The 12,462-nt window shown below is 36.6% G+C and overlaps 1 protein-coding gene across 1 annotated transcript in view; it reads right to left on the bottom strand.

The window, feature by feature from the left end:
• The window catches only part of LOC111514936 (lachesin), a 355,844-nt gene extending 347,329 nt beyond the window's left edge, over nucleotides 1-8,515 (bottom strand). The window contains exon 1 of the mRNA XM_074179769.1: nucleotides 8,337-8,515. The gene's annotated coding sequence lies outside the window, so the exon portion shown is untranslated. The remainder of the gene's footprint in view (nucleotides 1-8,336) is intronic.
• Between the last annotated feature and the right edge of the window lie 3,947 nt (nucleotides 8,516-12,462).

Below are 12,462 nucleotides of genomic sequence, written 5' to 3'. Positions count from 1 at the left end.
TGACCTGTTTTTGACGGATTCGAAACCTTCTCACCCTAAGGAATCCAAAAATACCATATGTTTCAGTATACGATGATTATTTCATTTTTTTTGTCAACAAATTATGTGTTTTGAATCAAACTTTTGCAATTACATTACACTCGTAGTTGTTCATAACCCAACAACTTTTAATTTCAAATATGTTCAATGATTTTCTTCAAATGTGCCATTCTTTCTATGCTATTTCACATTAGATGCTCGATATTATACTTTTCATAATCTACAAATGACATCATTTGAAATGAGTACCCACATCGGTCTGTTGCTGCTAGTATAATGAAAATAGGTTATAAGGTCCTTTTGGCTTCGACAAATGATTAATTATGTTTCATGACATCTTAAAGAATCCATTGATGTTGAAATCATCGAAATCGGAGGACCGGAAGTGAAAACCGGAAGTGGTCGTTTTTTGATGGATTCGAATCCTTCTCACCCTAAGGAATCCAAATATATCATATGTTTCAGTATCCAATAATTTTTTCCATTTTCTTTGTCAATAAATTCTGCGTTTTGAATCAAGCTTCTGCAATTGGAATAAACTTATAGTTGTTCATAACCCAACAATTTTTAATTACAAGTTTTTCAGTGATTTTTGTTGAATTTGCAATTCTTCCTATGTTATTTCACATTAGGCGTTGGATATTATATTCATTACGCCATATTTGTTTTTTCTCTGTCGACGAATTCTCCATTTCTTATCCTTTCATTTGACATGCCGTATGCGACGATCCGATCATTATTAGTAAATATACAACTCAGTGCCCTTCTGACAGTTGCGCTATTATTCTTCGTAATAACTCATTCATTATCACACACGCCAGCACCTATCACGCTGACTACGTCACTTTCAAGCTTTTAATGTTTTATCACTATTATTATTATTATTCGACCCTCATTCTCCAGTTCAATTTCATCTAGCACAATCAATCGAGCGATATTTGATTTCTCCATTCTGATTGGCTGACCGACACTACTCTGTAACAGAAGTTAGGTTGGGTGTTCCACAAGGTTCCGTTCAAGAGTCTGAAAATTCGCAAAATGAATCTTCATATGACAAAGCATGGAGGTTAATCATTTCCTGATGATGCTAACTTGGTTAGCGAAACGCGTTAAATGATAAATGACTGTCTTATTGAAACACGAAAAACCGTTACGACAATAACGATGAAACGGTAACGAATGAACGTACGGAAAACGGTCGAAAACGCACGAAAAACGATCGAAAACGCACGAAAAACGATCGTAAACGCACGAAAATTCGCAAAATGAATCTTCATATGACAAAGCATGGACGTTAGTCATTTCTTGATGATGCCAACTTGATTAGCGAAACGCGTTGAATGATAAATGACTGCCATATTGAAACACGAAAAACCGTTACGACAATAACGATGAAACGATAACAAATGAACGCACGGAAAACGGTCGAAAACGCACGAAAAAACGATCGTAAACGCACGAAAAACGATCGAAAACGCATGGAAAACAACGTATTTTGAAATGTCATTGTCGAATACTTCGCTCTCCCATTCGCGCCCTCACGTTGAGTCCACATCGCTCAACCTCTTGACACTTTTGGATCTCCTCTTTCTCCTGATGATGCTAACTTGGTTAACAAAGATACGAGACTTCCGACATCTTGGAACGCTAGACTTCTGTTGAATCGACATGTTTGTATACACATTAATATCATATTTCAAATCGACATGTTTTTTCCTTAAATGATATATTTTGACGCACCCTGCACACTTCAACGTCATATTCGTTTTTCAATGGTGTATTTTGAGATACCTTATACACATTGAGAGATCGCACGTTGAAAACTTACAGCCTCGTGGAACTGTTATGTTCTTTCTTGAATGATGTATTTTGACGCACCCTGTACACTTCGACGCCATGTTTGTTTTCAATGATGTATTTTGAGATATCTTGTAAAATTGAGGGATCACACTTTGAAACGATACAGCCTCATTAATCTGTAATGTTTTTTCTGAAATCTGATTCATTAGTATAAAATATATCACTTTCGCGCTTCCAATTTCCGTCGAGTAGTTCACGATTAATTCCAAAACCGGCAACGCTACATTGCCCCATAAACAATGATTTATTGTACAACTGGCAACGCCGAACCTGACATGCTGGCATGTATTGACATTTGACAGATGCAGTCTTATGAGTCTAGTGTTTACAGTGTCCTTCTTCAACCAATAGATAGTTCAGCTAGTGACTCATAGATGAATCTGTGTGTTCTATAACTTAATTTTCAAACCGGCAACGCTACATTACTCCATAAACATTGATTTATTGTACAACTGGCAACGCCGAACCTGCCATGCTGGCATGTATTGACATTTGACAGATGCAGTCTTATGAGTCTAGTGTCTACGGTGTCCTTCTTCAACCAATAGATAGTTCAGCTAGTGACTCATAGATGACTCTGTGTGTTCTATAACTTAATTTTCAAACTGGCAACGCTACATTACTCCATAAACATTGATTTATTGTACAACTGGCAACGCCGAACCTGACATGCTGGCATGTATTAACATTTGGCAGATGCAGTCTTATGAGTCTAGTGTTTACAGTGTCCTTCTTCAACCAATAGATAGTTCAGCTAGTGACTCATAGATGACTCTGTGTATTCTATAACTTAATTTTCAAACCGGCAACGCTACATTACTCCATAAACATTGATTTATTGTACAACTGGCAACACCTGCTTGCACTAGGAACCGGTAAAACCTCAATCTCCATCTCTCTTTGCATCGATTACGTCACACGCGCCTCTCGCTCTTACACACACATACACATCTTTACATGAAATATTAATTATTTTCCCAAATCTAAGTATATTTTCCTATCTTCAATATGATAATGACGATTACATTCTACGGAAATCAAAAATAATGCTGTCAAGTATAATGAATGAGTCAATTTCGGTCCTGACAAAACTAACGCTATAAATACCCAACATTCGCAGTTAACTTCAATATCTTACGATGGTGTAGAGGCTAAGGACAATGTCTACGGCGCGGACGACCCAGGTTCGAATCTCATAACTATAAACTTTTTTTATTTAAAATCACGTGACTGAAGGGGCCGAGGGAGCTGATAGGTTAGGTGGAGTACCAAGGGGGCCGATAGGTTAGGTGGAGTACCAAGGGGGACCGAGGGGCGGAGTTCCACGCTAAAATCGCTACTATACTCGTTCCATCCTGCGTCGATTTCGATGACGCTGATAGGTTACCCCCACTCCCATTGCGCCAGAAGTCTCTTTGTTACACTACTGGAATCACTTTGTACGATAATATATGAAGAAAATAAATAATACTCAAAGGAATCTCTTTGAATATCACTGAGATTCCCATCCCATTGAATCTCAACAAAGTGAATTACGTTTCACTGAGATTCTTGGGATATTTTCAGACCCCTTACACCCGAGAAGGTGAAGCAAAATGTTTCGTTTCTGTGGTTCTTTTTATGATAGTCGAAAACATATATCCATTTCAACAACGCCCACGGAAACTTTATTGCGAGAACCGTGTGAATTATAAAATTATTACGAAACACCGTTTCGTTTACGTTTTTATCAATCAATTTCTGCAACATGAGTGTTGTGAACTCCCAAATGATATTTTGCGTATATAGTACATTCTTGCAACCAAAAAATTGTTGTTTGTTTCATGAAGCTGCATAAGATAATATTTTCCCGATTGAAAAGTTTTTGCATAAAATGCAGATATCAATTGCAACAATCCTTATCGGGTTGAGAATCTCACGTTTTAAAAACCAAAGTCAAAATAATTTATTCGCACCCGCTACATAGCAGCCATCCTTAGGATAGATGTACCGACACGTCATATACTATTACATTAAACAGAATATAATAAAATGTCACAAACACTAATAGTTCTATAGAACAGACAAACATGTGTAACTCTCAGGCAACAAGTAAATTAAAAATCATCATTCCGGAATTCACTGATGGAGTAATAGGCTTTTGCACACAAAAATGTTTTTGATTCTTTTTTAAATTTTTTATGGTATAGTTTTTTGAGATGTTGTGGAAGTTTATTAAATATCCTTATACCTGCGTAGTGTGGAGATCTTTCAGATGTCTTCAAATTATGCTTTGTAACTTTGATAATTTATGCTTTTGTATATTGATAATTTATATAGATGAATACAGGGAAATGTTAGAAAATTGTACTTTGAAAAAGCGGCTTCATAGCTGTTTCTATTTTTTATATCAAAAATAAGACGGATAATTCGCTTTTGACATATAAAAGCTTTTCCAGAATTTACACAATCCCTTAATGAAATAACATCATATGCCAAATGGGAGTAAATCAATGCATAGTAGACTTCAGTTTTAAAATTGCATATAATTCTGAGCTTATTTTTCTTACAAACATACTCAAACATGTTTTTCCGTTAACTTACTGTCGCACCCCTACCAACGACAACCCTCAGAAGTCGAAACTTGTGCATGCTAAGGACTAACGAGGTCTTACTTTTCAACGTGTGAATACTAACACGGGTTGGACGATAGCAAGTGAAAACCGATCGTTCAGCCTGCGGCTTGAACCACCGGCTAACACGATGGTCGTTTGAGTGGATGAACAAATCACCCACCGCGTACCGATCGGCTACCGACCGACCGGAAACCAACCGACCGACGTAAGACCTCTTCAGGTCTTACGTCGTCGTATTTTGAGTTCCGAAGTTTGTCGTACGTAAGGAAGTGACAGCTGGTTGAAGCGAAAACAGACAGACAGATTCTCACAATATACTTCAAATACCTATAAACATAATCACTCATCAATGATAGTCATATAATATGATAGTAAGATCAGAAAAATGAGAAAAGTTTCACATTCAATCCTATCAACCGCTACGATACAAATGAATCACAGACGAAAGATATTGACAGAAAAAAAGAGAGCATTCAATGAATCTACTATTTCTCACTTCAGAAATAAATAAGACATTGACGATATTATAGTGATGGACTCAATGATTGTTGCGTGTGGAAGGATACCAAATATTCCTGTAGATTTTATAAAAGTTTCAAAATTGACCAAAAATCAGATACAAGTTATTGTAGATTCTGTTACAATCAAGAATTTCACGTTAACTAAAAGACCTCGTTAATACTCAGCTACCACAAATTTTTATTCCTGAAGATTTGTCGTTCATAAGCAGGCAACAGCTGGTTAACCAAAAACCACATTTCAACATTCCTACTTGCACAACAATTGGTGATTTTCAGTATATTTACGCATCAATTATTATTAGGATTCCTCTCAATCTCTGTTGAACTGTTGTTATTGTAGTACATTATAACATTCATTAGATGTTTTGCTGCAGGCAATAAGCGATGCAATTGAACCCAGATTTGTATTTAATAAACCCTACATTATACAAATTAAGCAGAACATAGAGTCAGATTATACAAATGCAATACGGATTTATACAGACGGCTCAAAAACTAAAGAAGGCTTAGGGTGTGGAGTGTGCTCCAGATCACTAAGCCTAAGAATTAAGTGGGAAATGGGAAGAAATACCAGCGTGGTCCAAACAGAACTGGCTGGTACTCAATCGCCACAAAAGAAATAACCAAGAAAGGAATTTCTGGCAACAACCTGCACTGACAGCAGACAAGCCCTATTAGCCTTGAACAGACAACGTATAACCTCAGGGCTAGTACTGTGTCACCAAGATTCAGCCAAAGCCTCGGTAGATAATAACATTGTCCTGAGGTGGGTTAAAGGGCACGACAGGAGTGAAGGTAAGCGTATTGCCGACACTTTAGCCAAGGAAGCGGCTGTACTAAGAATTTTAGGACCCAGTGATACCTACGGCCTGATGACTTCGACAATTGCGGAACTAGTCAAATGTCACACCCAAGCTCAATACTTAAAGAGATGGAATGGAATCAAAGGACGTAATCTTACCAGGATCACCCTGGGGGACCCTGGGAGGCTGGCGCCGAAGAAATATCTGGCGATGACCGGAAAAAATCCACGCCTAATAGTAGAATTTCTGACTGGCCACTGTCAACTAAGGAAACACCTCCACAATATGGGGCTAGTGGACACACCTCTATGCAGGATTGTAAACAGGAAGATGAGACTGTCAGGCATGTCCTGTGCGAATGTCCGCACGATGACCTAAGAGGACAACTCCTCGGGAGGATGTACAATTGGTCACATGTGCTGTAGACTTACACTCACCCTCGCTACTCTATAGATACAGAGATACAGATTCATTAGATGTTATAATTTCCTTTATTTCCTATTTTCTTCACATCGATTTGGTCCAGATTATCGCCAATCCACTTCAAAGTGGTAGAGTTTTTTCGTCACAAGATATTTGGCCATAAATATGATGCAGGATGATTCCACGAGTGCACTTTCTTGTAAGAAATTCCTTCCCAAAGTGACTTGCTATACTTGGTGTTTTGGTGCAGTGGCTAAACTGCGGCTGAACTGAATATCAAGGTGAGATCTTGCAAATTTTAATCTTGAGGTATACGTCTGTCGATTAGCAGATGTCAGAACACGCATCAACCCTTCTCTGGGTGAAAAAAAAAAAGTAGTTTTATATAATATACTATTGGACAATTTTTGCACAAATCAAAATAGTCTGAAAACTGTATCAAGGAGAGATACGAACGTAATCCAGGTAATCATGGACGGAGAATTGAGTACCGTGGTGGAAACTGACACATAACAAATAGTGCGGATGGCGGAAGAACTGGTCTTCAGCTCCCATGCGTTTCTTGAAGGTTAAAAACTTATTGGAGAGGTTGAAAAGCTCAAAAAGTGGGTGCTTCATGATTTGAACGATCGAAGAAAACAGTCACGTTTCGAGGTTTGCTCTTCTTTGCTTTTGCGTAACCGAAACGATTCTTCTTTGGATCAGATTGTAACTTGTGGATCCTCTACGACAACATATCGAGTATTCACTGAGAGGTCACACTTTGGAGTAAACTAATTAGAACGGACAAAACTTTTGAAATAACCCAATACATGTTGTTGGAGTATATATGTGTTGGAGTATGTATGTGTAATGGACGGCTAGATGTGAGTGCAAATAGATATAGTGTATGTATGTGTCTGAAAAATATGGAAATGATTTAATTTGTCATCATGTTTTATATTATATATCTTAAATGTGATTCGCCATGCCGAAACAAGTGTTCAGTTACTTTTTCATCACATGTTATTCATTCAGCCATTTCTAATGTTTTTACTTTTTATTGTTGATAATTTTAATTATAAAGTTTTATTATACAAATCGATAAGGGTTTATTTTTAGGTTAAAGTAATTTTCAAGAAAGAAATTTTATTCTGAAATTAATTGCTTTCTTTTTTCTTTTGGATGTTTCACCCGAAAAAAATATAGAACGCTTTCAATCAATCATTGTATATCAAGAGGGCGTTTCCTTATTGCGGTAAAAAATGTAAGACCACGTTCAGGTGCTAATTTTATGAAAAAAAATCCATTTGTGCACGGGTTCAGAAATGTATTTTATTCCAAAATAGGCTGTTGAACTTTCCTAAAAAATTGTGATAGTATTATGAATAGCCATTATCTGAATTTGTTGAAATTTGGCAATGATATTTTCAGCGATGATAGGTACATTTAGCTCCAATCAGATACAAATTAGTCAGTCCATTAGTGCCCCGCACCATCTTCATTGACCCAAATGTATGTCACTGAGATTTTTTCACATATAAAAACGAAATTTCTCAATTTCTTGATTCGTTTTCTCAGATTGCTTAGTCGTTGGAAAAAATTGAAAACGATATGAACTTCCAGTTAGCTATGCATTCAAAAAGCAACAACTACAGATTGTTCGCGATATTTACCATTTGTCAAATTATATTTGTCATTGTGACAACTTCAATTTACAATATTAATATCAAAAGGAATGCATTCGTGGGTGTACGGTTTACGAAGTTTTTTCATAAAATTAGCTACTGAACACTCCCTTATATCTTTCTCCTCAATTTGGAATCATTCTGAATATTTTGCAAGAACCAAACTTTTAATTTTTTCATTTGAAATACTCAGCTCCGCAATTAATGTTTAAACGAATGCAATCTACGATTTGTTTCTGATGAGTGACGAGCATTCTATGCATAACCTTTTTCGATTAATTTTCATTCAACCATACACCAAACGACATATCCATAAAACATTTTTCAGCTCCGCTCCGAGAAATACTGCTAATCAAACTTCATCTCTACACCCCATATGTAACCACGGAAATTGAACAAAACCCTCACCTCTGGCGACGCCTCCTCCGAATTGTTATGCGAAAGTTGCCAACTTCAATTCACCCTAATGACGGCCATCGATTGCGCGCACCGAACGCTCTTCAACTTTTTGCTGATCAAAGCGTTTATTACGAAGAAAACGAACGGATGTCCTTGCGTCGCGACGGCGGCACGGCACTAACTAAGCGACGTCGGCACCGATGGTGGTAGCGCAAGGAGCGCCGTACATCAAACCAGGACCTATCCACGATTCGGGCTCTCCTTTCCTGCGAGCCGCTGGTCAGTATTCTCGCACTAGTTGATTGTTTCTCAGTTGAGGCAGGACTTTCAAAATAAAACTAATACCAATTTTCGGAAAAGGTGAATATTGGTGTCAGTAGTGGTCGTAACAGCTAGAAGAAGAGAACAGTTTTCAAGTACTAGCTAGATGTTTGAAGGTGGTTGATGATGTTTCGTGGTGCATTTCATTAGTCCGGACTTCCATTGTCTAATATGATATGAATTGATTTGAAATCCCCGAAAATATCTGTAAAAAATTTTTTTAAATTAGCTGAAATATAACAATTATACCAGGCAAAAAAACTTAATTTACAATAAAATAAAATACAAGCAATAATTAAAAATTTAACTATCAACAAGAAATGGAAATTAAAAATTTAAAGATTCCAAACCAAGTTACGTCACGACGTTTCGATTGTTAGTATCCACAATCGTCTTCGGGTGATGCCTGGAGCTATTCCTCCGAGATTTGACTACTTATAGGCCATTCGAGTGCTTTTACCTATCCCCTTCTCCCTCTCTCCGCTTCATCGGTTTTAGCGGGAGCTGACCGTTTGGCAGGAGTTGGTCGTGTTTCGCTTGATTATAGTTTTCCATATGTTGCGTATCTCTACGCCAGCTTGGCTAGATGCGTTGTTGGACGACATATATGCGGCTTCTTTGAATTGCCTCCTAAACCAGTGTTCCTCCTTGTGGAAGATTTCAGCTTGACACCCCTTGATGTTATGTTGATAGGTCCAAACATGCTCTGATATTCCTGATTTGCTGGTTTCTCCTTGTTGTGTGTGATTCTTGTGCTCGGGAATGCAAACTTTCAATGGCCTCTTAGTTTCACCGATGTATGATTCTCAGCACTCGCAGGGTATCCGGTAAATGCAATTCTTGTAATCGGAGTCCGCGTTTGGTGGCCTGGTTTTCGTAACGCTGCTACGGACAGTATTCCCAGATCTAAAACAGGTTCTGATGTTATAATTGGACCCAATTCTTCTCATCCTTTCCGACAATCCAAGAACACATTGTAAAATTTATGTAAGACTAGTAGATGAGGCAGCATGTGAAATTAATTTTATATTTCAATTATTTGACTCACCTAACCTAATTTACAATGAGAACATTGTAAAATTACAATTAATTTAAGACAAGTAGATAAGGCAAATTGTAAAATTAATTTAAGACACTCAAGGTGCAGGTACCTGAAACAGGTATCTATAGTATGATTAGTTTGATCTTGTTTGAAAGTGATTGACAATGTTTCATGATGAATTTCACTAGTTCAGACTTCCATTGTCTACTATATAAAATGATTTGAAATCCCTGAAACAACTAAAAAAGAAGAATTTAAAATAAATAGCTGAAAATAACAATTATATTAACCAAAATAAACCTGAAATGAAATAATAGTGAAATAAAATACAAGTAAAAATAGAACAATTGAATAAATAAAAATAAAGAAATAAAAAAAGAAAATAAAAATGAAAAAGTGGAGAGATTCCAAGTCTTAGTCTTCGGGTGATGACTGTAGAAGACGATTGTAGATATTTAACAATCGGAACGTCGTGAACTAACGTGACTTGGAATCTCTCCACTTTTTTATTTTTATTATTTTTTTTTTTCATTTCTTTATTTTCATTTATTCGATTGTTCTATTTTTACTTGTATTTTATTTCACTATTATTTCATTTCAGGTTTATTTTGGTTAATATAATTGTTATTTTCAGCCATTCATTTTCAATTCTTCTTTTTTAGTTGTTTCAGAGATTTCAAATCATTTTATATAGTAGACAATGGAAGTCCGAACTAGTGAAATAGTTTGATCTTTCTCTTGAAGATGATCACTTGGAGATCGAAACACGTGTTGAGGTGTAGAAATAACGGTTTAGTTTTGGGAAAAACTCCAGTGATATCCATTACCACACCAAAGTTTCCAAACAGTGTATCACAAGTCGATTCATTTTGTTCATTATTTCTTGATTTCCCGTGCACTCAATTTCAATATTTTTTTGTAACCCCCACTCCTCTTGCATCAAACCGGAGTTCATTTTGCCACAGAATTTTTGAATCAATCGATTTAACCCTTTTTATATTGATATTTTAGATTTAATTGTGAATTTTAGAATTGTGTTGTATATATTTTCATTTAGTGTAGCTGAAAGCACTGTTATATCAGTTGGAAACGAAACATTCGAGGAAAGTAAATTATTTAAGAAATCCGTCCGGTACAGTTCGAAGTTGGGACATGTTAATAGGATGTGATTTATATCCGCTAAAGAAAAATTGTCACAAGAGCATAATGGATTCACATCAATGCCTATTTTTGCCAGATGTGCAGGGAACTTACCATGGTTCATTTTCATTCGTGGTTCATTTCATAGTGGCGTAAAATCTTGAATAGTTGAAGCTGTCTATGTGGGGCATACTTTTAGGAATAGTGGGGTGGATTAATGAATAATGATTTTTTGATTTAGAAGAGAATTCTTTCCAGAGTCTCCCCCAATTCAATCGAATTTCATATCTAACGTCTGAGACTATATCTTGCGGGGAGCTTCTTTCGCTGCCACACCTACTTTTTCATTTCCGGCAATACCCCAATGGCTTTCGATCCAAACGAAAACAATGTCAATTTTATTACTGAAGAAGTACTCTAAAGTTTTTATAATTTCAAAAATGAGTGAATTTTTATTATGTCTTTTGTAGTTAGTAAGGGAAAGAAGGACAGATTTGGAATAAGATAAAATGACTGAACTGACTTCGCCATTATGTTCAACCCACAAAAGAGCTTGAAGTATAGCATAAGCCTCTGCTGTGTAAATCGAAGTCTTATTGGGAAGGTGGAATTGGGAAATAATATTTTTGTTTTGTATATAGAATGCACTTCCAGTGCCATGATCACTTTTAGACCCATCACAGTATATTGTGTTGGAAGATGGGGAATATGACTGTTGGTTTGAACATCAACATAGAAAATTTCAGCTGAAACTGAAACAATATGTTCTGAGAGTTGATGTCATTTATCCTCTCTGATATTGCGCGAAGGCTTCAGCAAAAGGGGGATTGATTTTGTGGTTCCAGTATTGATTAACGAGATTTTCAATTGATATACTGTAAATGGCCCCCATCAGGTTATTACTACATAATTTGATATTGACTAATTTCTTGCAGGCCAGAAAATGTCTGCGTAGTAGGAGAGGAGATTCCTGAGCTTCCGCAAGTATAGCTGGGGTTGGAGATGATTTAAAGGCCCCAAGACAAATTTTTAAATCTTTTGCTTGCACTCGGTCTATTAGTAACAAATTCGAATCTGCGGCTGATCCGTACAATATACATCCGTAATCAAGTATGGATCGAATGTACGACCTGTAGAACAATAATGACGTTCTGGGATCTGCCCCCATCGGTTTCTACAGACACATTTGAGAATGTTTATGCCTATTTCACATTTGGTTTGAACATAGTCGATATGCTTCTTCCATCTAAGCTTATTATCTAAAATTAACCCTAAATATTCATAATTGGGTACAACTGGATTAGACAGAGAGCCAAAATTGATGTTATTTTCGGCTCTCTCTATGCCGAGTAAAGAACATCACAGCTGATTTTTCTGGAGCAAGGGAGAAGCCATGTTCGATTAACCAATTTTTGAGGCAATATATTATGTATGTGAGGTCGACTACACATTTGGAATACGTCTCACGAACTGTATAAATACAGATATCATCCGCATATTGAATACATTTTATGGGATGATCGAAGACTTCGTGCAAGTTTGCTGTGTAGATGTTAAATAAGATAGGACTCAATACGGTTCCTTGAGGAAGCCCTTGGTTGACAATCCTGGGTCCATACAAAAAAATTTCAT

The sequence above is a fragment of the Leptinotarsa decemlineata genome, unplaced genomic scaffold, assembly GCF_025532065.1.
Source record: "Leptinotarsa decemlineata unplaced genomic scaffold, Ldec_3_MD MMD2_tig00026282_RagTag_RagTag, whole genome shotgun sequence".
NCBI lineage: Eukaryota > Metazoa > Arthropoda > Insecta > Coleoptera > Chrysomelidae > Leptinotarsa > Leptinotarsa decemlineata.
The sequence above is the reverse complement of the archived record's forward strand: the minus strand, read 5'-3'. Positions and strand labels throughout refer to the sequence as shown.